Source organism: Pinus tabuliformis, chromosome 2_2 (assembly GCF_031772625.1).
Source record: "Pinus tabuliformis cultivar Carrire ecotype Pingquan chromosome 2_2, CPIR1, whole genome shotgun sequence".
NCBI classification, from domain to species: Eukaryota; Viridiplantae; Streptophyta; class Pinopsida; order Pinales; family Pinaceae; genus Pinus; species Pinus tabuliformis.
In genome coordinates, this window is record NC_142300.1 from 1,027,903,867 (window position 1) to 1,027,931,246 (window position 27,380).

Genomic DNA, 27,380 nt, shown 5'->3' on the forward strand with positions numbered 1-27,380 from the left:
TTTCATGTCATTGTAAATAACCATGTCGCAGAGGCTACACAAACTTAACAATTCAATGCCAAAGTGGGACACACTCCCATTCCCACCCTAAGAGGTCCTTGTCCACTCGTGATCCTCAATCTCCTCTAACCAAAGAAGGTTGTTGTCCATATTTTCAACACTTCCCAATTGAATAGACTGATTGTTTGTTGTCCTAGCATTAAAGTCCCCAATTAACACTATATCTCCTAACATCCTGAAGGCATAGATATCTCTTTTCAAAGCAAAAAAAGGGTCTTCGTTATCTAGATTTGTCTTCTTGTAAAACTTTGAATCTTTTGGGGAAAAGTAACATGCAACCAACCGGAATGATACCTTGTTATTACTTATACTCAACCATATAAATTTCTTATTTGGACCTTCTTTTTCCACTTTTACTATTATGCCCCACAATTCTATTATTAGAACTGTGATCCCTCAGTGCCCTTTACTAGTTCATGTTCTTTCATTCCATACTAAGACTTTATTGAAACCTTCATATTCTAGAACCATTCCCTCATGCTCATTCGTTTCTAAAAGAATAATGATGTCTTTCCCTTTTTTTATGGGCCCCAAACCCGGTCCTTTCCTACATGGGAAACTTCTGCAGTTCTAGCTTACCATGCTTAGATATTCCCGGGGGGGCCAGATCGCTATTTGTGATTTGTTAAGCATTCGCTGATTTGGGATTTCCCATTCTTCAGCCACACCCACTTTCCTGCTTCTCTTGCTACTTTCACATTCTCCCATTCTTTCCTTCCATCTTCTTGTTGGTCCCATGTCAAGTCATCATCTAGATAAATGTGAGTGCCTCTAAATAGCCCTCTACTTTTTAGGATAGTTATTTCTTAAAGTAACTCTCACATGTCTATTCCTTTTGCTTTTTGCTTTCCTACCTATCCTATTTGCTTACTGAATATAACCTATCCATTTTAATTCATCCTTGAGAAAATCCTTTGTTAAAATATTTGTTCTTTCTTTCTCTCCATAATCCTTCAAACCTTTGACGATGAAATTTGCGGCCTTGTCTTGTCTATCTTTTTCTTCTCTTATTTGTCTCTCTATGGTTTCTTTTTGCTCAACCGATGGTTTCTTTACTATTTGAGCCCAGGATTTAACCTCTAACATTTGTTGTCTTATTTTATTTTCTTTCATTTCCCGATTTGCAATTGTTGGTTGAAGCTCTTCCATCTGAATTTCTTTCTTAGTTGTCTTTGTCCCCGTGTCTTTTTCCTCTACCACTTTAGCTTGCTCTAATTCTGTTTCAATGTGACTAGTTCTTGTTTCCCTCTTTCCATATTGCTTTGTAAATTTATTCCCTGATCGTTAAAGATCTTGTTTTCCTTTTCAAGTTTCTAATTAGCCTTTGAGATTTTTTTGACTTAAAATCATTGAATTGCCTTTTTAGCTCAATGAATTCCATTTTTTTTTCATATTCATGAATTTGTATACATAAAGTTCAGATAACCATAACAACATAACCATAACAACACTAATGATTTATTAAAAAACTAAAAAAATACATATATAATAACACAATTCAGTTACAAGACAATTTCTCTCATAACAAAAATAGAAACTAAATAATATTCTATATATTCCAGAAAGATTAGTTTAACACAATAATCATATGTTAATATTCTACATATTCCTGAAAGATTAGTTTAACACAATAATCACATGTTATCGTTACGGATTTACAATAATAATAATAAAAAAAAAATTCCAACAATGATGATATATATTTTAGTTAAACATTTCTTAATTATAATTTTTTTATATTTTAATTAAACATTTCTTAATTATAATATTCTTTTTCAGGAATAACCTAACCTAAAAAAATATTAAAATAAAAATGGGTTTGAGCAAATGCATATTTTACCCTAATGTAATATCTCTACTTTAAAAATATTAACCACGTTTAATATTCATACTCACTCACCTTTAGCTGTAATCCATTTTCAGCCATGTTCATACAGTGAACTATCATTCACAAAATTTCAGTGGCCAGTACTGGTATCATGTGACATAAAAACTGTGGAACTTCTGTAACTGTGAAATACCGCTCATAGTACAGCACGAATCAGGGAACAAAATATTTGATTCGAAATGAGAATCTTAGTGTCGGCGATGATGCATGTTCAGTCATCATTCAAACGTAATACTTATCTCAGAGCTTGTCTCATTGATGACTTTACAGAATGGCGCATAGAAGAATCCATTGAACCTCTCTGTGTGATCCGTGAAAGCATTATCCTAAATACCGCCGTGGATTCTCTGCCCCTTGTTTTCCACAATATAGTACGGTTTTATGAAGAGCAGCTTCGGCGCAATCCGTAAGCACCGTGCAAATTCTTGATGAGTGTTTCCCACGATGCACAGCTTGCTTGGAACTGTGTATAGTGGTTGAAGGTTCCCTGATATATAAAAAAACAAAAGATGATGTAACCTCCAAGGCTTGTTATAGGTTTTGTGTTTTGTCATATTTGAACCATCTTTTTATTCCAGTTTGACTATAATATCCAGCAAAATTGTATAATATTTTATTTGCTGTCATTAACTAGCAGACTGGTGAGACTCCTGCGAATCTATTCCAAACATTAAAAACATTAAAATTAGTGATAAGATAGGACTTGCGTGATTATTTATATAAACTTCATTAAAATTAGTGATAAGGTCGGACTTCGTGATTATTTATATAAATTTAGAAATTTTATAAATGATAATGAATTATTTTCAAAAAATTATCAAAATAACTTTTTGTTTCACTATACTTTGAAGAGAAATATTTCATTTTGTTAAGATAATCTTCGGCAAAATCACATAACCAGATTGACCCGATTGACCCTAAAGACATGAAGGGCGTCTATGTCATTCCTTGTTCCTGTGGGACCCCTTATATTGGTGAGACTGGTCGCTCTATCAATCAACGGATCAGCGAGCATTCGGCGGATTTAAGACATGGTAGGACCAAGTCCTCGGCCCTGGCTGAGCATGCTGGGAAGACTATGCATCATGTATGTATAGAGGAGGCTCAAGTCATTGCCAAAGTTGCGCAGTTTCACCATCGAAAATTCAGAGAGGCCCTGGAGATCGAGAAAAGGCCAGTAAATCATAATAGGGATGATGGATGGAAGATCAGCAGTTGCTGGGTCCCAGCCTTATCTTCCTAGCCTCCTCATTCCCCTGTCTTTTGGTTTTAGGTTTCTATCTTCCCCTTTCCTTGATTTTCTTTTAACAGTTTTGTCTGATTATTCTGGAGTTTTGATTAGTGTGGAATCAATCTCGGGCGTATAAGTGTATTAACCTTAACCTTTTTATGATACTATTAGGCATTTCTATTTTCTTAAATTTAGTAATTATACCTTGATAATTGATTCTTTGATTAATTGAGTTTCCCTTTAACTATTGTCTAATACGACCCCCCCCCCCCCCCCCCCCCCCCCCCCCCTTTTTTAATCCTTATAAATTTGTTGACCTTATAGCCGAATTGACTTTAATATCTTTTAGATAAATAATATTTGAATAAATATCGACTATTAATAGAACCTTACCTTAGATTTTAAGGATAACTTATGATTGACCAATGATTTTAGTTATATTCTTAAGAATAATCATTCAACCCTATAAGTAATAATTTACCTAAGGGCTAAGTTACCTCTAATATTTTTGAATAAAAAATATTGAACTGATATGGATTAGTTGACCATTAAAGGAATAATACTATTATGAATTAACTTGGACCTTACCCTTAATTATGGCATTTCCTAGGATAACAAAACTCTAGGAAGAATAATGTTTTAACAATTTGTTAATTTAGGAGTTATTGATTATTCGATAAGCATATATTATAAGTTTAATACTATTATATTTTGAATAATAAATAACTAACTTACCAATGGACCATTAAGAAATTATTACATAATTATCCAATGTAACTAAATTATATAAAAAATGGTAGTGAATTAATACACAATAATTAGATAGCAATTGAATAATAGTAAATCATTTAATATATACTATATAATGACCATGATAATTGAAATAATATTAAACTAACAAATGAATTCAATTATATATATATATTTTATTAGTATTATTAAATTATTAATAATAATTAGTTAGTAATATAATTAAATAATAATAAATCAATTAAAAACATATATATAAGGACCATTATAATTAATAGATCCTCTTAATATTCGAAATAATATTATTAATATATCGAATTTAATTAAATAATAATTGAATAATATTAAATCATTGAATATATATTAGATAATGACCATTATAATTAAAATATTAATATTATCCTTAAATTAACAAATAAACTCCTTATTTACCTATTTTATCTATTTCTTTAAACATTAATTAAATATTTGAGTAGTTTGACCAGGTTCATTAAGTCAAATTAGCCATTACCTTATAGCTGTTGGAGTCTCTGCACACTCTATTTAATCGAGCCAAGCCTGTTTAGATCTTCAACTTGTCCTGACGATGAACCACACTGGTTGGTTCGAAACGCGTCTTCTTTATTTTTAGACAAAAGTCTGGTTATGTGATTTTGCCGAAGATTATCTTAACAATGTTATGGATCACAGAAGTCTAAATTCCTTAATATTTCATTTTTCATGAGTAAGATTTAATTTATTAAATAAACAAATATTTCTAAAATAATATTAAAACAAATTTCAATGAATTTTTAATTAGAAATTTGAAGTATTTTAATATTTTAGATAATAATAATTATATATAATGTATTATGTATTTAAAAATTATGTACAGTATATGCATTGGGTAAGAAGAATGTAGCTTTTTAGCCCACATTTTAAGACTAAAAAGCTTAAACATAGTGGTGTTTGAAATATTAACACTGTGGTAATTGAGCATTGGATATTTTCATATCAAATTATAAACTAAAATAATAAATAAATTTATTTCTTAATAATAATAATAACAACAATAATAATTATAATAATAATAATAACAACAATAATAATTATTATTTTTATTAGATAATTAAAAACTTTTTAATTTAATATCTAAATCTAATATCTGATAATTTAATATTTTATATTTTATATAGCATACCAATAATCCATAAATGTAAATTTGAACCTTCAACCTTAACACGGATTAATGTGACTCGAGAAGTAAATGAACTTGAGCTTTTTTAACATGCACAAATACCTAATATGAATGCTCTTCATACTTATTTAATATCAATATTATAGGTTCAATATTTGTTCATCTCGGGAGTCTCATCCATATAAACACTATGTAATTTACACTTATTTTAGAGGGTCAACAAACGGTATATTGAGTCAGAACAAACCATATATATAAAATAGTAAATTTTTTAGTTTATTTAATTAATTTATTTTAAAAATTAATTAAATAATATATATATATATTTTTAAATTATATATGTATGTATGTTTAAGAAGTATATATATATGTTTAGGAAATGTAGAATAAATAGTAACTTATTTTTGATGCGAAAGTTATTAGTCTAAGTTTAATAGAATGTTATTTTTAAATAATTTAAATATTCAAAATCATAATTTCTCAAACCAAAAATTAAACTTACAATAATAACTCGTACAATTTCACTTAAAAAAAACCATAAATACCCAAACTCATACAACTTGGCTTAAAAAAATTCATAAATACCATTTTTTTTTTTACGTGCTAATCTGAATTCCACGGTGCCCTTGGTACTCCGTATCATGGCATTGCCTATACCATATAGAAACGATAAAACTCAAAAGAATTCGTATTCAAACCTAAATCAAGTTACTTTGCAACACTAAAGCCAATGAAGTCAAGCATGTCATCAGTCTTTCTGCCCATCAAAACCAAATCCCTGACACTACAACCCCATCACATCAACCATATCGTCACTCATTCTCCCTCTTACAGAAAATTAGAACCAAATCATTGAAAGCTAATTTGTATTCATTTGTGAAATCTTTTCACATGACAAACAGTAAGTTAAATTTCCATACAGAATCTTTTAATAAAGGAAAACAATTGTCTACATCCACCGGATGCCAAATGGGCCTAACAAAGGAAAACATTTATCTACATCCATTGAATGCCAAAATGAACTTAAAAAAGGGTAAGTTTTAAATATTTATCTTTAGTTATTAATATGGTTTATTAAAATATAATTAATGATAAAACTTATCCTATCTCAATTATTAATTAATAGTGAAAATGCTATCCACCAAAATATTAGCAACTTTTATTTATATCCATTAAACACAGAGTTTATTTTAAAATTTAATGAGTTATACTCTCATCATTCAATTGGTTTAGTTATCATGGAATTTTTATTCTACAATTGATTTACACCAGTGGAGACTGACGCATATGTTTGACATGCACAGTAGGGTCCCACGGCTTGAGTTGCACATCTTCCTCATTGATCTATTTATGTTTAAAGCATGACAGTTCACGGAGTGCAAAGCTTGCTCATTGGGCTATCTATGTCTAAAGCATGACAGTTCACGGAATGTACTTCTTTTGGTAATTGGGTTCCTTAAATTTAATAAAAAATAAGGATTTATAAGTAGTTGGTGGTGTGGTAATGGGGTGTTTCAAAAATAAATTAGTTGTTTCTTTTTATTATAATTTCATAGCCATATTTTACATAGGTTGACCCCTCTCATGACCTTCGAATTCCTTATAAATTCATGAATATATTAATAAAAAATGGATAATGGATTATTTTATGGTGCAAATCACACACCATGCTCTATGTGAAGGTGGTACTATTTGACAAGTGATTCAGTGTTTTTGGATGGAGTAAGGACATTTTCAATGTTCGTACTTTTCTACATTGATTTAAGGTATTTTTACTTAGATCCTTTTTCCATCTATTTCATAAAATTTTCAAACTATTAAAAGAAATACAAATTGTCTGATTGTTCTTGTACTATATAAATCACATTATCATAGAGGCTACGCCTTAATAGAATAAAAACCCACCAATCAAGAAAGTTTCAAGCGTCACCCCCAACCACTACATCCAAAAATTGACAATGGCTTTGAGTAATTGAGAAACATATTTAAAGACACTAGACTACCCACACACCTTTCACCTTTTTGCTAAGATAGAAACCATTGTATCTTCCATTGCCCATACTTGGAATAGTTATTTAATATTTTCAAATTTAAGAATAAGATATTTGAATATTATAGGATGGGTTTGGATAGATACTAGGCGAGAGATCTACAAATTGAAAAACAAGATCTCATGACCTTATTTATGGACCCCCATAGCCAAGTTATATCTTTATGTGACAAAGGGATGTATTTACTAGGATTGCTAGAGATACAAACCATTTATATACAATTGGATGGATAGGTGTATATGGTTTTCTTCAAACCTACTTGCAATAACAAGGAGGTGTCACTGTATTTCCATAGAAATTTAGTTATTGAACGTATTTCACATCACCATGTCATCTAACTTGACATGAGTGAATTTCGCGTGTTAGGTCATTCATCCATGCGAAATTTATTAAATATAAGGCATGATCCATTGCAAGGGTGTATGATTTTCAACAAACCTCCTTCCAATAATAGGGAGGTGCTACTATATTTCATTATAAAATTATTCATTGAATTTGTTTTAGGTCCATATCATCTACTTTGATATTAGTGAATCCCATGGGGCAAGTTATTCATCTATGTAAGATTGATAAAATATAAGTGTAACCCATTAAGAGGCCTCAACCTCTTAGGTAGAGGCCCACAATTTAAGATAACATTCATTAGGCCCAAACCTTGATTTACAATTTGAATTAGAGCTTACTGCAACATAGCACATCCATTGCTTAATCATGCAAGGAGCAAAGTTTAGATGGTGGTGTGGAACATGATGGACCTTCAAGCCATGTAGCAACGTTTAGCTAGGTGAGGTCACATGGATAAATCAACCATTCTAATCCTAGTTCATGTGTTCCTCGTTTATTCTTGGGTTGCAAGAAACTTGATGATTAGTAAATTGTCATGGATATTCCATTTGAAAATTTGTCAGAATGAATCTAATAAAAATATACTCAAATACAAAATCTATACTATGAGGGTTAATTTTTCTTACATTTTCTAGATTTACTAAATTATCATTCTATGCTCATGCATGCAATATATAAAATGTGAAAAATAAAGAATATATAGAAAAACTACAACTATAATAACACCAAGATATAATCTAGGAAATATTTTTTGGAGAAAACCCAACTAGAAGATGAGGCTACTGTGCTCTCTCTTTCTCTAAACGGAATTGGTTCAAATACAAAGGAGTGAGACCTATGTCTCATGAGTTGCTATAGAAGACAAACCTTTTATGTTGTTTCCTCTCTCTATCCATTCTCATATACTTTTCTCTACTATGGAACAAAATGCACTAGAATAGAATTGAACCATTTTCATCTTAATGACCCAATTATAATATAGATCAATAGCCAACTAAGGGTTAAATTTGACACATTCAACCCTAGATAAGAGCTATAACTTGAACCTTATAGAGTAATCATCATAGTATCTGTGTGGTTAGCCCCTTTTTCAGGAGTAACAGGGGTTCAGATGACATATTCTCAAATTATGGTGGTTAAACACGATAGGTCAACTTTTGGGACGTATAAATTTTTCTTTTGAATTCTAATTGATCCAATTTTTACACCATTGGAAAGGTCTTAAATTGTAGAATAACACTAAGGGTTGACTCCCTCAAACAAGAAAAATTACCCCAAAAAATGTCGTTTAAGGCCTTGAACTAGCCCTCGAAGTTTTTTGACCCAAATTCTCCAAACTAGGTCTTGACACTAAAACTGCTTTTGTAAGTCGATTCCTCTGATTTTTCCATCTTGAAATCATCAAGATGAATGAAAAAATATAATGATCTAATCCAGATCACTTGCTATGGGTTGATGGAGGCCTCTATACAAGATCGTTTCAAGAAGAGTGTTAGTATAGAATAATCTCTTTGTATTTCATTTCACACACACACACACACACACACACACACACACATATATATTGTTAGACCTAAGACTTTTTTGATCCATAATGTAGATATAAGTCTTTTGGATTAATCACATCGTTAGGATTTGGTCAACGTTTCAAACCAACTAATGTGGTTCATCTTCAAGACAAGGTGAGAAATCAATCGATCTGAAGGAATAAATAGCATGGATGCATCATTGCCCAGAGTTAGTCGTTAGGAACTAGCCGTTGGTAAAGTATTATCTAAGAAAGAGGTAAGGGACTATCTGTTTAATTATTCAAAATTTAGTTAAAAAACTAGTTTTTATGTGATAATTAATTATTTAATTTCGATATTATAAAATATTAATTTAATGATATCAATTTATATGGTAATATTATATGAAAGTAGTTAATATATATATTATTGTTTGACTTAATAAATAGAATATATTCAATTGAAAACTGGTTGTTGGGAATAATTCAAGACTAAAGTAATATATTTAAAAAAAATAAAAATAGAAATAAATAAATAAGTAAATAAAATAAAATAAAAATAAACAAATAAATAAATAAATAAAATGTAAATAAATAAATAAATTTCTTAAATAAGAGTATTTATTAATTTTGACCATTTAATATGATTATTCCTTATTAGAGGATAACTTGTCCTTAAATAGAAGCGAAGGGGAAGTAGAGATAAATCTAAAGGTTAACTAAAATATTAATGGATAAGTTTTATTATTAGGCGAAAAGTGTAATTCTTTTGTAAAAAAAAAAAAAGAAAAATTGAAATAATCTATATATGTATGTATGTATGTATGTATGTATATGTATATATATATATATATATATATATATATATATATATATATATATATATATATATATACTGATCATATTAGACCTATGAAGTTAGAGAGAAAAATAAGGATAATAGGGGAAGAAGACTAGAAGAGGATTAAAAAAAAAAAAACGATAGGAGGGAACAGACGGAGAAAGGAGAAAAAAGGAGGATGAGTCATGAGGAGAGAGCTGGAATCCAACTTTTACTTAATTTCCATCCATCATCCCTATTAAGGTTATTGACATGCCTTTCGATTTCAATCGCTTCCCTCAGTTTCCTGTGGTGGAAATGATCAATCCTAGCAATGACTTTGGATTCCTCAATGCAGACGTGGTGTTTCGATTTCTCTGCATGCTCCGAAAGGGATGATGTGCGGGAATGATTCTATCTAATGTCAACAACATGTTCATTAATCCTCTATTTAATAGACCTACCTGTTTATCTAATGTAGGGGATACCACAGGAGCAGGGAACATGGTAGACCCCTTTCGTGTCCTTAGGATCAATAGGGTCCCTAACAGATCTAAGAGAATTTTTAATGGTACTAAGAGGTTTGAATGAAGAAGAGAGATTACTCTTCTTAAGAGTATGGGAAATCCTATCTATGGTTCCTTGGATATACGGGAGATGAACCTTAGCAGAACAAGCAGGTTTAACCCTAAGCACTTTGTTGGCTTTGTGAAAGGCCTTGAGGCTTTGAGGTCTGCTATACCCATTATTTTTAAAAATTTCAAGAAGATGAGATTATTTCATTTTCATAAACATCTAATTATTTCCTATGTGTGGTCACTATAATTTGATAGTAATCCTATGTCACCTTGATATGCATTAAACAAAATTTTTTACATTGATGTAATTGCTGCAATGATTTGCTTGATTATTATACCTCACACATAAAATTGCTCGATTAACATGTCTCAAACATAGGTTTTATGAAACTTTGTGCATCAATATTATCTATCTTGCTAGTAAGATCTTCTATGAATGTAGTATGGTTATATTCTTACAACCTACATGTTACCTTATAAGAATGTTTAATACATAGATACATCTTTAGGTACAATTAATATATCTAGTCATGGTGATCTAATTTGATTCCTTCCTTTAGCAATATACATACTAGTTGTAGAGAATTTCATGCCAATGATAGTGGTTGTCACATTTTAAAGAATGCATAGCCAATTCCACATTCTAAACACATTTTCTGTATTTATAGATTGAATATAGAATAGGTTTTCAATGCATCTACATTGTAGATATTGTCCAAAATATACCTAGGATTCCACTTGGTAGACCATAAGTTAATAGAGGTTATTGACCAATTTCTTCTTTGCAAGAGATCGAATTATTGTTAGCACCACACAACATTTAGATGTCAAATGTGTCAACATCCATAAAACTTGGTTGCTTTGAGACTATTAGATTATTTCTTGAACAAATTATATGGTCCACACAAGCAATACAAATATAATAGAATAACATTGCTATCAGAAATGGGCATAGGAGTTAGGGTTTATAGACACCTTTGTTTGAGCTCTGTAATGTGCTTATATTCCATGTGTTTCCTATTTTGGTCTAAATCGTGCCAATAGTCATCTAATGTAAAGACATTGCAAAAGAAATCACCATATCTAGAATCCTCAGCACCTTAAGCCTTTTAAATAATAAGTGCCTAGGGATTGTGTCAAAAGATTTACCAAAGCGAAAAAATAAAGAGTATGCCTTATTGCCACCCCCACAACTTATTCTTTACACATGAGAACAATAATGTGTTACTCTTTTTTATGCATATTAAATGTTGTAATATTAATTTTCCTAATGTTCACTTGTAAGAATTGTCATGATAGAGTGAGAAAAAAGTATCCAATTATTTTTGGAGGCATGTAAATACATGGGATAGGTAACAATGTTGTATGAAAATAATAAAATGAAAATTTAGACCACTATGATAAGGTAACACACCTATATCACCTACATATTTCAAAATATTGTCCCATAATTCATTAATATACCACTTAGCGTACATGGTAGCTTCTAAGCATTATAAGGAGTCCTTCTTTGTGTAGAAATAACTTGAAATTTGCAACTGATAATGAAATTAAACTGAAATCATAGACACAAATTTCTTCTACTAAATTTTGCAGAAGGAAAACTGACAATAGACACATGTGCAATCATTTAATCATAATGAACACATTTTACTAGGGAACCCAACTGGGAAAAACCCCTCCTCTATTTGTGTTATATCAGATGAGAACAATGATATATTACAATACAACTTCAATGCTTTAATCTTAATCTACACTACAATATTGATCTCCTCCTCGTGAATTCGCTCTTCCTGATACTTATGCGAAATAGTTCTCGTATTTCCTCCTATTTCCTTGCACAGTTCTTGCTCCTAAAAAATAGGGAAGCTCCTATTTCCATGGGGAATTCCTGAGGGAATTAGCTCACCTGATTAATACAAACAATGTACACTCACTAGTATATAATAATGATTGCAATTTTTCCTTTTTCCTCCACTTCACTAGGAAATTTGAATTGCATGCATGACTAGGCTATTTTAGTAAATAGACAAGTTAACTAAGAGTTAATTGAGTTTATAATAGTTAAACTACTCAATTGAACTCATATTGACTCTATTCTAGAATAGAGCTAAGATAACCGACTTTCACTAAAGATAACACCTCTAGATAACTAATTCTTAGCCACCAACTTTCACATAACTCCACTTCTAGCCCACAAACTTGATAGATGAGTTAACAGAGTGATTTTGCCATGTCACTCCTGCTAACTTCTTGACAACTCATCTTGCTAAGGTGGAAATTCAAATTGATCCATTTGACTAAGGAAAAAATTAAATGAGGCCTTTTCTTACTACAATTTAACACCCCCTCTTAGCAAGAAAAGGGTTTTGAACATCCCCAGTCTTGCTCCTGTGGAACTCAAAATTTCCTCTGGACAAAGCCTTTGTCAAGATGTTTGCATCCTGCTCCTCTGTAGGAATGTAATGTAACATAACAATCCTCTGATACACACAATCTCTCAGGTGATGGTATCTAATGTCTATATGGTTGTACCTATCATGAAACACTGAATTTTCGGAGGGTTTTATACAACTAATTGTCACAGTCGATTAATGTAGGCTCCATCCCCTGACTGAAGAGACCAACTAGGATCTTTGCCATCCAAATAACCTCGCATGTTTCTTGAATAACAACCATATACTTAGCCTCTACTGAGCTAAGTGCTAAAAATCACTATTTCCTAATATACCAAGAAACTACTACTAACCCAACAGTGAAGACTACTCCTAATGTGCTCTTCCTATCTAAGGGACTCCCTACCCAATCTACATTTATGAAGCCTTGGAGCTTCACTACATTAATCTTCCTATACGATAAACCAAATTTTTGTGTGCCTCTATGGTACCGTAGAACATGCCTTGCCACTTTCTAGTGAAGCCTGGTAGGCTCCACCATGAACTGATTAAGCTGGTTCACTTCAAAATAAATATCGAGCCTTGTGTTCACCAACTACATCAAGGACCCCACCAATTGTATGTAGATAGTTCCATCTACTATCTCTCTTGTAGAAGCATACTCTTTCCTCCAATTAGTATCTAAAGGAGTATCCATGGGTTTGTAATCCTACATCTATATGAGAAAATGATAACTTTCCAATTCAATGAAAGCAAGACTAATCAAGAGAAAAAATTTCAATCAATAATGCATCAAAAAAATGCATCATGCAAAACGGCTCCCATTAACTTTCACAAATCAAAAAGTCAAAACGAAATCTAATTTTTCATTTCACTAAAAAAATGTAATGCCAAGATGTGGTCCTATAAGAAACGAAAATCACTTTCCTTTCACTAAGATACAATAATGATTTTCTTTCACTTTGATTGAATAAATACGAACTAATGCAAAGAGCAAAGGAAAATGAAATCAACTCAACAAAAATGAAAATCTCTTTCGCTTTATGGTTTCAAATGCAAGAAATATCTCAAAAATACTTAAATGAAGAGATCTTTCACTTTTTATTCTCGAAACATGAGAATGAAGACAAGTACTTTCTTTCTGTTCAACCAAAGTAAATAATTTTTAATCTATGTTTGGAAATGGAACTAAAGCAATCTTCAAAGCATCAACATGACTCGACACTAATGAAAACAACTTCACATCAATGAACCAAAATCAAATTGGAAAAGGTGCCTTGATTGTAGGAAGACTCTTGAATGGGAGTAATCAATCTTAGAAAAGTAGACCAAACAATGAGTGGAGGGTGACCTAGAAGCCCTACAAACCGTAGAAACCAATGAAGCTTCAAACAAGCATTAACAAAGTCAAAAGACAATTGCAGTCATACAAGCATGACAACCAAGACAAATACATTATAGGAAAACTAGAAAATCACTAACAGAGGGTAAAAAGACTCAGAACAAGAAGAAAAAGCCTATTTTTTCTTATCCTCTAGGATCATTGCGTCTGTTATAGGAAAAAGAGAGATGTTGGGGTAATCAACAAAACTGTAATTAAAAAATCATCGATGACATCGCAACTGTTAAGGCTAAGCCTGCGATGGGTGAGAAAAATGAGGGAAAATAAAAAAATTTCAAGACCAGAATGGACTGAGTGTCCTCAAGCAATAACCAGTAAGTGAAAATAGCTACAAAGAAACAAACAATTCAAGAAAATAACAGTTGGTCAAACTCATCATAAAATCAAATTGAAGGATTGGATGAAAAGGGTTATAGCTTCCCGAGTGGAGTGACCATTTTGTTGTCTAAGCAATCCTCTTTGTAGATATAGATGATCCCTCTAGCCCAATGAGTGGGATAGGAAACCTACATCATAATCTACTAGACAGTTTCCTAAGGTACAAATGAAATATAAGAAGAGGAATATGGTCTAACTCATTCTAATGCTATAATATCCTCCTTTGTTGAAGACCTCAAATCACTTGTGTCGCGGTCCTACTGCTCATAATGTTTAAATACCTACAGAAGAGATCAAGTCACAACAAAGCATGCATGTACAAATAGCATAATCAAAACTAACCTACTTAACAAATCTAGGAGCATTAAGATAAATGATGCATTGACATACACATTTATGGAAAATGAACCAACATTTTTATATATTAATAGAATAAAGGAGGAAGCATACAACCAAGCCTTGATGTCAATAAGATCTCCTTGAGTGAATTTCCAAGTTCAAGCTCAAGCTCTCCAAGCACTCCTTCTCCAAGCCAAATGAGTAGCATGTAGGCACAATCTTAGCATAAGGGTGAAAATAGCCAAAGGTCAACCATTTGCGAATGGAAAAGATGAATATATAGGCAAGGAATGGGAATTAGGGTCTTTCCAAATATAAGAGAAGGCCCTCATCTCAAGGAGGTAGCTCATAAGGATAAGACCAAACGGCCATGTTGAGAGAACTTGACGTCATCCATGGTGAACAACCTCCAGCTCATCATTCTAGAAGCCTCCCGATCATGACACTTCTTGTCCTCTTTGGGAAAATTTCCTTTTAGGGATCATAGCTAGTATCCAAGCCAAAAATGCACTAGCATCACGGGGCTAGTATAGTGCAACTAACATCCATCACAATTGTCCATGTCAAGGGGTTGATGATGCCAAAATTAGGGTTTTAGAGCCATTTCCTTCGAGGTAAGCTCAACATTTTTCCCAATATGTGTTTCAGGGAGGATCTAAGCTACATATTTGGATGACTACAATGCATGATGGTCATGTTTCGAGCACTTTAGGGTATGTCATAGGGAAGTGTAGGAGATGTGAAACAATAGTGTGTAACATGGTCATGATAGATGAGTATCTTGTCACAGGAGAAAATGTCTCCTCATAATCAATCCCCTCCACCTATGAGAAGAATTTGGCCACAAATGTGGTCTTGTACTTCTCAACATTACCATCAGCTGCATGTTTCACCTTATACAACTACCTGGAACCAATAACTAACTTGTTCCCAGGTTTGGGCACTAGCTCCCAAACATTGTTCTTCATGATTGAGTTATACTCCTCCACCATGGCATCTACCCACACCTGCTAGGATGCAACCTCTTCAAAAGAAGACGAATTAGAATCAATGATCTCTGACTTTAGTTCCATATATTTTGTATATCTATTTAGTGATCTCCTCTGTCTGCAAGAGGAACTAGGGGGTCCAACTTGCTCCTAAGCTTCCTGCACTAATATGTCAACCATCATAGTTCTCTTCCTCCCTTCCCTAGAAGGATATGAGTGACTAGGTGCCTCCACTCGATCTGATCTTTGCTCATCCACATGTGGCTATGCCACCTCATCCTCTTGGAATGTCCTCTTGCCTTTGAACAGGATCTCACTCTGTGGATCTAACTAAGGCTCCTCCTTTGGAATTAGAAGCTCGTCCTCTGGTGGTATGCTCCACACTCACTCTAGATAATTCCTCATCTCTTTCTCATCATCAAATCTCACATCCCTCCTCATAACACTTATCTCGAGTGAGGGAATTTACACTCGGTGAATATGAGGTGTCTCAGTATAGCCTACAAAGATCCCTCTATGTAGTGGGCTCCAACTTTTTCCTTCTATCTTTGGAGACATTACAATAGATTATGGATCCAAAAATGTGAAAGTGGAAGACATCTAGCTTCCTCCCAGTGAAATGCTCTTTAGATGTAACCATTCCAAGAATTTTGTGGGGGCTCCTATTTTTGCAAGTAAACAACTGTATTGCAATATTCTATCCACATGGATAGTGGTAATCTGTGGTCATGCAACATTTTTCTAGCAGCTCATACAATACTTCTAATTTTCCTCTCTATAACCCCATTTTTTTGTGGGTTGTGGGGTGAAATCAAATCCCTTCTAATACCTTCCTTGGCACATAATTCTTTAAAGTAATTAGACAGATACTATCCTCCATTATCACTTCCTAGGGATTTAATTTTCTTTCCAGTCTCATTTTCAACTAAGTATTTAAATTCAAAAAACTTTGAATGAACCTCATATTTCTTCTTAATGAAATAGATCCAACATTTGCAAGAAAAATAATCTATGAAGATCACATAATACCTGCGCTTTGTAGTTGATACTGTGGAAAATGGTCCATACACATCTAAGTGAACTTGATCCAAGATGAATATGGCTCCAACTCTACTATCTCGCCCCTAGAAAGGGGATTTAATACATTTTCCCAAGAGTGCATCCCTTGAAAACATCATTTTGATCAAGGGTGAATTTTGGAAGTCTGGTGATGATATACAAAATTATTTTCAAAGCTCCATGGTGTAGGTGTCCCATACGCCCGTGCCAAAGATCTCCAACATCTCAACCCTAAACATGTTCTACCTTGCTACTCAATGCAATGCATGTATCCACCTCTAGCTTGTAGATATTTTGACCCAAATACCAACTTATTTACTAGTCTAGTAGCAACATGATTTAGATAAGCCTTCCCTTTACTGAACACCATATCCTACCCTCTGTCTTCAAGTAAAACTACAAAAACTAGATTTTTCTTTAGACTAGGAACATACATTACATTATGTAGGTGAAGATGTGAGCCTGACTCCCTCTTAAAAGTGATAGTTCCAATCCATTTGGTACTATATCTTCCATCATCACCAAGCTTTATGTGCAGTTTTAGGTCATTCTCCTCTAAACGGCATAAGAACTCCTTATTTCTTGTCATATCAAAAGAAGCACCAGAGTCTAGGTACCATACACTACCTCGTACAATACTTGCCATGCAAGAAATCAGGGTGAAATCCAACTCGAATTGTGATGTCAAATCATCTCTTCCTGCTCCTATTGCAAGATTCTTACTAGATTTCTTATATGGACACTGGTTGCATAGTGTCCATACTCATGGTAGTGAAAGCATATAATTTTATTGAGCTATTTCTTCTTTCCATGGTTCTAGATGGATTCTTCCTTTCCTTGGGCCTTCTTTCCTTTGGATTCCTTTCACTTTCTTGCTAAAGAAAACTTTTCTTCATCATCAGTTCTAGGTGTGACTCCATCTCTAGTGTTTCCTCTAATCTCCTCCTGCACCAAATCAGACCAAAGTCTCTCCCAATTTTGGAGATTGTCTCCTCAATTAACTGAATCCTAATTGTTATGTGCAATTGACGATTTCACACAAAATTATCTTCCCTGTACCTAGTGGACGAGTCTAGAATAACAAAGAGAAAAGAATATAAAGTTTCCCTTAGAGAAATTGAAGAATGGGAAATGTGCTTACTTGGAATCTGTCACAATATTTTCTTTGCTCCTGGATTGTAAGCTCCAATCGTAGCCTTGATTTCTATAATTAGAACTTACACATATATTCATAAAAATCCAAAGATCCACAACATCTATGTAGCATAATTTAATTACTCTATTTAATGGATCAATGAAGCATTGAAATAAATGAATGTAAAAATAACATAACACATATAGGAAAACAATATACTCTTTGTATTAATAGAAATAGGAGAGAGTTTAGAACTAATAATAGTAGTTGATATTGTAGAGATATCCCCAAGTTGACTTATCCTTCCTTCTCACAAAGCACACCTCAATGTCACCCTAATCCATGAAGATGATGAATCTCTTAGATTCAAGGCAACATAATGAGGGAAAGATCAGTCTCCAAAATCCAACCCCGATGTTTTAGATGGCATAAAATTTAAAGGAGGGGGATGGTAGTTTAGGAATTCTTATCCATTTACCAATCTAGGCTTGACATCCACTTAAGATGGGACGATGAACTCAAGAAATAAGAGGTGAAGTCTCCAAGGTAGGATCAGATAGGAATCAAGCTTCTTATCCAAGGTAAATGGTTAAAGTAACCCTTGGAATCTTCTGGAAGAGGAATTTTTGATATTCTTTTTAATTTTCCCTATTTTCTGGATTCAACGCATCCCCAACAAGGAGCAAGCTACTGATGATTAGCACTGGTACAGAAAAGAGTAACCTACTACTGAATGCATGTCTCTAAAGGGGAAGTGTGTGTTGGGGCTTAAAAGCACTTATTTTTTGCAGTTAGATCGAGGAACTCAGTTATTTAGAAAGGTCATGCTTAGAGCTTTGTGTATGGATGATGACAACATGTTTTGTTGGAAATAAAACTGAGAGGGGGGCTGAATCAATATTAGAAAATCAATAAGTTTTTCATTTCCATAATCAGATTCATATACACTACTTCAGTGAAAGGAGATCGCGTGTGCATGGAACTGTTCTTAAGGCAACCAAAGTATATCTAGTGAACTTATGATTCAGTGAATTCATCATATGTTGATCTTTAATCTATGCATCAGTACTAAATATTAAACAATAAACATGTGCAGTTAATAAGAGAATGAAGCATCACACAAAAGAAACACACATGAACACTAAGATTTAAGGTTGAAACCCAGTGTGGGTGAAAACCACCTGCGACTGTCATCTTTGTCTTCTTTTAATACTAAGAAAATTTGTTTACAACATTGTACTAGTGCAAACTCATACCAGTACGCATGCTTCTACTTGCAGAAGGTCACAACCTTCTCTTGCTCTCCAGCTTCTACTGAAAGGGAGCTACAACCCCCTAGCTATTGTACTCGTCAATATGTTTACTAGTATGTAGGTGCCGACCTACAGAATGCTACGACCTTGTTTCTTCCTTCAGGGACCACGTTTCTTGAATTTTTAGACTGGATACTCCTGGAACACAACACCATAATATGAAGGCCACATTTCATGCAATTTTCATACTAGACCCATTAACAACATTGAAACTCAGAAAATCATAACTGCAACACAACCATCAAATAAATCTGCATTAACCAATCACTGAATCACTTTCTGAATCAACCACAACTAAATAAATCAATCACTTGACAACCCATCATCACTGAAGCAAATCACAATCAATCAATCTAATCATTCATAACACTATCACCAGAATATAGTCACTAGAACACAAAGCAGAACCTAGAACTCTACAACACCAAACAGAGACAACTGAAACTTTAAACATCATACTTCATAAGGTAGACGCTACTTCCATGTGTCGAACCAGTGTGCATACACACTTTTACCAAAGGGAACTAGCGTACAGATCTGCAAAGTCAAATTTATGATGTATATGCTACTTTGATATGTTGAACATGTGTGTATACGGTCTTTTACTAAAGCGAACCTGTGTACAAATTTGTAAATGCTAACTTAAAACATCACAACTATTCCAGACTTCAACCATACCTAGATCGTCACGTTTATAGAATAAAACATGTGTCAATATTCAGATCTAGATTGTTCGAGATCAAACCACATAATGATGATACTCTTAAACCTTTATGATCCTGGTCCATCAACCTTTATTAGCCATATAGGTGCATCCTTAGATCAGATCAAGCAAACCATCAGAAGCTCATTAACCTGCATATATGGTCCAATACTTCATAATATATTTAAAGTACTTGCACACATTGGCCTAATGATCTTCTCCTGTTTATATAGTTTTAGGCCTTTCTCAAAACCATGGACCAAAACTACTTAGGACCAATACCTTGGACCAAATACCTCGGACCAATTACCTTGGCTCAAATGCCTTGGACCAAGAAATATTTTGGACCAAAAACTTTGTTTTCCCAAGATATATGTGCTTTTCCTTCTGTGAAAGTGTGTGTGTATGTATACGCTCCTTTTTTCAGTAAACGTGCGTGTATACACATCTTGGTCAAGGTGAACCTGCGTATACCTCTCTTTCTTCATTCTTTATAGTCTGAACTGTAATTCTTTACTGTTGACATGCTGCACTATGATCTTTCATCTAAGTGAGTTGCCATCAAGGACAACACCTATATCATAATGCTAATAATCTCCCCCTTTGGACTTGACGCAAACAACAACACCAAGTCACTCTCCCCCTTTGACATCAAGGGCAAAGGGTGGATCGAGATATTTTATCCCTTTGACATACATTATCTTGTTCATGCTCCCCCTGAGTACATGCTGAATTATCTAATTGAGCTTCCATGTTGTACATGATGAGATGCACTGAAACCGTCCATGCTCCGCCTAAACACAAGCAAAATCTGCATGATGCTAGAACTCAACTATGTGAGGATGACCTTCTTATCACCAATGACTCATGCATCCATCTCCCAACAAAGTGGTAATATACCAAATTGTTTATACATGATAAAACAAGGAATATTACATCATCTATCCCATGTAAAGTGGGGATATAAATTACATCATTTTTCCAAGAAGACTCATTCAAATGTATGAGAAGACATATCGCACCCTAGACTTTTACATTACTTGAGCAACAAATGGTATAAATATTTGAAGCCATGGATGGACTTAGCAACCATAATGCCAACAATGCTAAATGTACGTGAAGGCCAATGCTCCCCTTGAACCTGTGCTACCTTCCCCACTATTTTTCTTGTGGGAAAAACATATACGCTGCTTGACCCACAAAAACCCATGTGTGTATGTGACTATACTTCATGAAACACGCGTATAATAACCTTTCCCTGGAAAAATGGATTTAACAGCAGGATGATGCAGCAACTACTGCTAGTTTTTGTTTAAGATATTCAAATGTCTCTCTGGGCAGTGGTTTAGTGAATATATCAGCAACCTATTCTTTGGAGGGAACATACTCCAATTTGACCTTTTGTTCAACCACTTTTTCATGTAGAAAATGGTATTTGATGGGTATGTGCTTGGTCTTGGAGTGCATGACTGGATTCTTTGAAATACTAATGGCACTTGTATTATCACATAGAATGGAGATGGGTGGAGTACATGTGATATGAATGTCTTGCAAGGTTTTCATCATCCAAAGTAGTTGTGTGCAACAAGATGCAACAGCCACATATTCCTCTTCAACTGTAGATAACACAATTGAACTTTGTTTCTTGTTGAACTAAGACACTAACCTAGAACCTATATAGAATGCACCACCACTAGTGCTTTTTCTGTCATCAACACTTCCTGCCCAATTTGCATCCGCATATGCATGAAGAGTAAGATCTATATCTCTAGGATACCATAAACCAAAGTTCTATGTTCTTTAAAGATATTTGAAAATTATTTTGACTGACTGATGTTGTGATTCCTTTGGATTTGCTTGGAATCTTCCAACTATTCCTACTACATGCATGATGTCAGGTCGGGTACCTATTAGATAAAGAAGACTGCCAATCATGGATCTGTAAGTGGGATGATGTACTGCTGCTGATTCATCATTTGAGCTAAGACTGCATCCTATTACCATTGGGGTACATACAGGCTTAGAATCTTCCATGTCGTACCTTTCAAGATCTGTTTGAGATATTAGGTTTGTGAAAGAAAAATACCATCTTTATTTCGTTGAACTTGTAGACCAAGAAAATAGGTAAGTTCACCAAGCAAGGACATTTCAAAACAATGTAAACTTTGAAATGGGAACTCATACTGTTACCCATTTTGTAGAGATAGCAAAGAAGTGACCCGATTTTGAAAAGGGGTGATGCAAAACACACGTGTTTTTTAGAATTTAGTTTTTGGCACTATAATTTTTTTTATGCACATTGCGTTTTAGAATGGTAGTGTTTTTTTATCCTGATTTAAAAATGTGGTAATTCTACACCAAGCCCTTTTTTTAATTTTTTAATTTTATTTTCTAATTTATGAAATGTAAATAATTATTTTGTAAATTTAATAATTTTTTAAGTGGTCTTTTTCTTCATATTTTTTTTTGTTTTTATTTTTTTTTGTAGTGAGGTTTTTATTGTTTTGCATATTTAATGAAGAAGGTCGATATTTTGAATTTTCGATATTCTACATATTTATACATCGTTAATTAATTTTTCAATCCGCAAGAAATAATTGTTTCTAAAAAACAATATTTTTTAACAATGGACATAAAAATAGTGATTTTTAACATAAATATAACTAAAAAACTACACATTTTGATAATTTTTTGCTACAATTGACATGCGAAAATCACAATTTTTATACGAAAATTTTAACTAAAAATAGTTAAGTAATAGTTTTTTTTTTTTATGAATTTTATGTCAAAAAAATAATAATTAAGTTAAAAATTAATGCGAAAATCACATATTATAAATATTGAATGCATTAAAACCTTAATTGAATGTATATTCTTCTCATAAAATGTCAAAGTCAAAACATTGCGAGCATAACTACTTAATAGTTACAAAAAATGAGCTTGATTTCCAATCGTAACTTAAATTTAATCAACAATATCACGTAATCCAAAATCTTCATCCTCTAGAGTTTCATCATTGTCTTCTTCCACAATATTTTTTACTTCCTTTTGCTCATTTTCGTCTTCTAATGGATCTTTGATGTTTGCGAATCTCCCAATGTATGCCTTTCCAAACATCCCATTTAATGGTGGTTGAGGTTCCTTTGCCTTTTTTGCCACACGTGATTCACTAAAGTCACCTTTATTCAACCCAATTTCTTGCATTGCATCTGGAATAAATTAAGGTGCATTAATTCTTTGCTGAACGAAATTGCACTGTAATGGATCTTTTTCAATTGCAATGCAATTTCTTCCTTTTTGAAGCTAGTATGCTAGTGTTGTACCTAATTATCAAGCACAAAATAAATAATGAAGTAAGTACAATGACATATTAATTAAAAAATAACATATTGAAATTCAATTTCATATAATAAAACTTACCCGAGCCAGAAAATAAATCTAGAACCCAATCTCCTTCATTTGAACATATGTCTCTAAGATAGTTAATCAATAATTGTGGTTTTTGATAAATGTTAACTATCTCTCCTTTTGCTTCTTTATCTTCATATGTTAGTTTTCTCACAACAGCATCAAAAGTCAGTATTTGGCTATGACTCTTTCAGTCTACCCGATTAAAAGTCATAGACATATAGCTATCCTCTTTTGCCCAACTATCAATATGAATGAACTCACAATCATTTATAAATACTTAATCTTCACGGTTAAGAATATTTGACTCTTTCCTGTAACATGAAATAGTAAAAGTTCAATCAACTTGTACATAAATGAATTTTTCAACATTAATCAAATATACATTTTAAACATCTTACCATGTAAGTTGCATCCTTGAATTTGTTTTCCCCTTGAAGCTTGACAATATCATTGGCAATTGTGTCTTTGAATGAAATGTCACAAATCTCCATAATGGTGATGACATGACTTCTACAAATCCCGCAACGAATTTACTAAGAGCTTGATAAGTGTAAGGGTCACTATCATAGTCAATGTTTGGAATATTGAAGCCATGGGGACTATTTGCAATAACTAGGGCATACTCCCTTTTAGGTATGAGTGTAGCAATGTCTTCAAAGTTGCCTTGTATTACTTCATATCAAATAGTGTCTAGCCCATTCCAAATGAAATGAGTAAGAGTTGTATCAAGTTCAACATTCTTAATACGTTACTTCCTCAGTCTTTCGATCTTCATTTTTTCAATAAAGGTTTTGAAGCTAGTTGGTGCTCCATTATCATCCTTCTTCATCTTTTATAAAATAAACAAATATATGTGTAAGTTATAAATTAAAAATAGTACTTAGATGAATAAAAATGAATGTGTAAATCAAGATACCTTTTTAAATGCAAGATAAAAAGCTTTTATTGTTGATGTAGAACTTGAATCTGGATAGTTGTGTACAACATCATCCCAACTATCTTCATTCAACAATTTAACCATTTGTTCTTAAATTTTCATGTAAACTTTGTGACTACATAGATAAAGTAACAAAAAGTTAATATAATGATATGTATAACAAATACTACCAAGAACAACATGTTTTATTTAAAAGAAAATTATAATCTAGAAATAAATAAAAATAATTCAACAAACTTACTTTTGAAATTCCTCAGACATTTCCCCCAATGATAATTCCCCTAAATTCACATGAGATAATATTGTTTTGACAATTTTTTCATCTTTCACTCCTTGCATTGCTCTCCAAGGTGTGATAGTCATATCTTTTGGAAGCAGCTTCAATTCAGGAGCTGATTTACTGCCTCCAAATATCAATGACTTAGACTTTTTGACCTTCTGGTTTTTAATGCCAATGTTTTCCCACATGCTAAAAATCTCATCAATCAACTTCCAAGCATATCCAGTTCTAAATGCAAATTGGAAAATGTTATCAACACCTCTGAATATATCACTAGGAAGGTTGCATTTTCCACCTTTTGAATTTGGTTTGTCTTCAATTTGATAGCCTATTTCCATACAACATTCCCTTCAGAAATCTGCAATAATATTTATCCTATCCCCACCACATTTTTCTTGAAATTCACTACGAATAAATCTAACCCTTTGGATGAAAGTCATAGACATCCTATATTCATTATCTGAATTATGATCCCATGCCACTAACTTTGCTTCTGTATCCGATAAACCAACATAAATGATACATTTCGTTGTTTCAAAACGTGGGTTATTGGGATATTCCTCCATCAATTATCTTTGAGCTTCTACAGAATGGTTCCCACCAAGCACATAATAATTGTATTCAAAACATTTTGACTTATCAAATGCTTCTTTGTTGGAAAATTGAACTGGGTCAATAAGAAGCACATAATTAACCACATGAGCATATGGATTGTACCTCCTCAATGTCTTCAAGTTGTGAACATGCAGATGGTGTGGCTTTCTGACTTGATATTGACATTGTCCTTCACTTTCCTTATAGGTTTGTCTGAAATTAAGCTGAAATGTACGACCACCATCAATTAAGTTTCTCTTTGTCAAATTCTGTCGAATGGCATTTTGTCTTGTTTTGATAATGCCATTCTCTACTTTCTTTTGAAGTTTCACTAGGTTCTTGACTGCTGGTAATGACTACTTCAAAATCTTCAACTTTACTTTTCTTTGTCATAACATGCTCAACAGATTTATTCTTGGGCATGGTTACTTTTGGTCTTTTACGGCTCTTCTCAGTTCTAATGTCATCTTCAGTAACGACAACATATGCTTCACTATCAGTTTCAACTTCATCGTCCTCAAAAATAACTTGTCTACCCTTGCTAGTTTATCCACTAGAGGACTTTTTTTTATCCTTTGCATGTAGTTTTGTAGCATCATCAATTATTACATTTTTCTTGTTTTCCATATCTTCTTGTGACACTGAGTAAAAATTGCTGACAAATTTTATGATATCATGCTCTATGAAATGAATGCCTCCCAACCTAATTGAACATCTTTCAACAAAATTCTGCCAAAAAAATATCATATGTCAATAAAAACAAAGTTAAAAAAGCGAGACACTTTCAGGAACGAAAAATACAAATATAAATAACAATACTTACAATGTTTTGTTTCATCTCATTTATGATTTGTTTACACAACTTTGTAGATACCTCTCTTGTGTCATACAATGAATATGATAGTCGATATGTAATCCTTTCATGTGACTTGGGATCTTTTGTAAGTATGTAAGCAACTTCAGTGTCCAGTACAAAACACATATCTATGACTCTTCCCATCAGCGCAAAAATTCCATTATCATTCGATATATCAATATATAGATATATATTCACATTTTGGCTTTCTCTTTCTTTCACATACTAGATTCTTGATAGGAATTTCACCTCTTTTGAATTCTTCCAGCCTGAAATCATCTTCTTACCATTTGAGGCACTTGAAAGATTTGTAGCCATGACCTTAGGTGGAGTTCGTTCACCAATGTTTTTTGAAGATGCACCTTTAAGAGTCTTTGGTCCAGAAAGATTCACAAAAATCTTCTTTGATGCCATTTTCCTGAAAAATAGAAACACATAAATCAGTAAATAACAAAAACATATTAACTTAAATCTAAAACGAAAATATATCATAAATTTTTAATTTGTATAATAAGATAATTGAAATTAAAAAAATATTAACACTAAGAAATGGCAGAAGCCCACCGACACCACCCCGTCCATCTGCGGAGTAGCGGGTGATTTCGAGAATCGTGAAACCTCCACAGGCAGACAGGCGGGCCACCATGGTGGCGCAGGATGGGGTTACGGCAGCTCCTCACCGCACCACCCAGGCAGCTCGTCTGCCCCTTCTGCCCCCACACCCCCTCCCTACACGTCTACCCCTCCCCCTCCCTACATGCCGCCTTCCCCCACCCCCTCATGCCCACCACTTCGACCTCCCCACCCCCTCACCCCCCTCTCGGCTAGCCCTCCCCTAACCCTCTCACCTACCCCTTACCCCTCTGCCACATCTCCCCCCATCCCCTCACGGCCGCCCCTTCCAACACCTCCACCCCTCACTCCACCCCCTCACTCCCACCCCTTCCCACCTCCCCACTCCTGCTTATTCGTACCCCCCTCCCACCACCCTAACCGCCCCCTCCTACCACCCTACCCACCCCCTCCAACCACACTCCCGTCCCCACCCCCTCATGCCCCAACTAGCACCCCCCACCCCTCACCCCACCCCCTCACACCTACCACTTCCCACCTCCCCAATCCTGCACCTTCGCACCACCCTCCCACCACCCTACCCCTTCTCCCACACTCCCCTCACCACC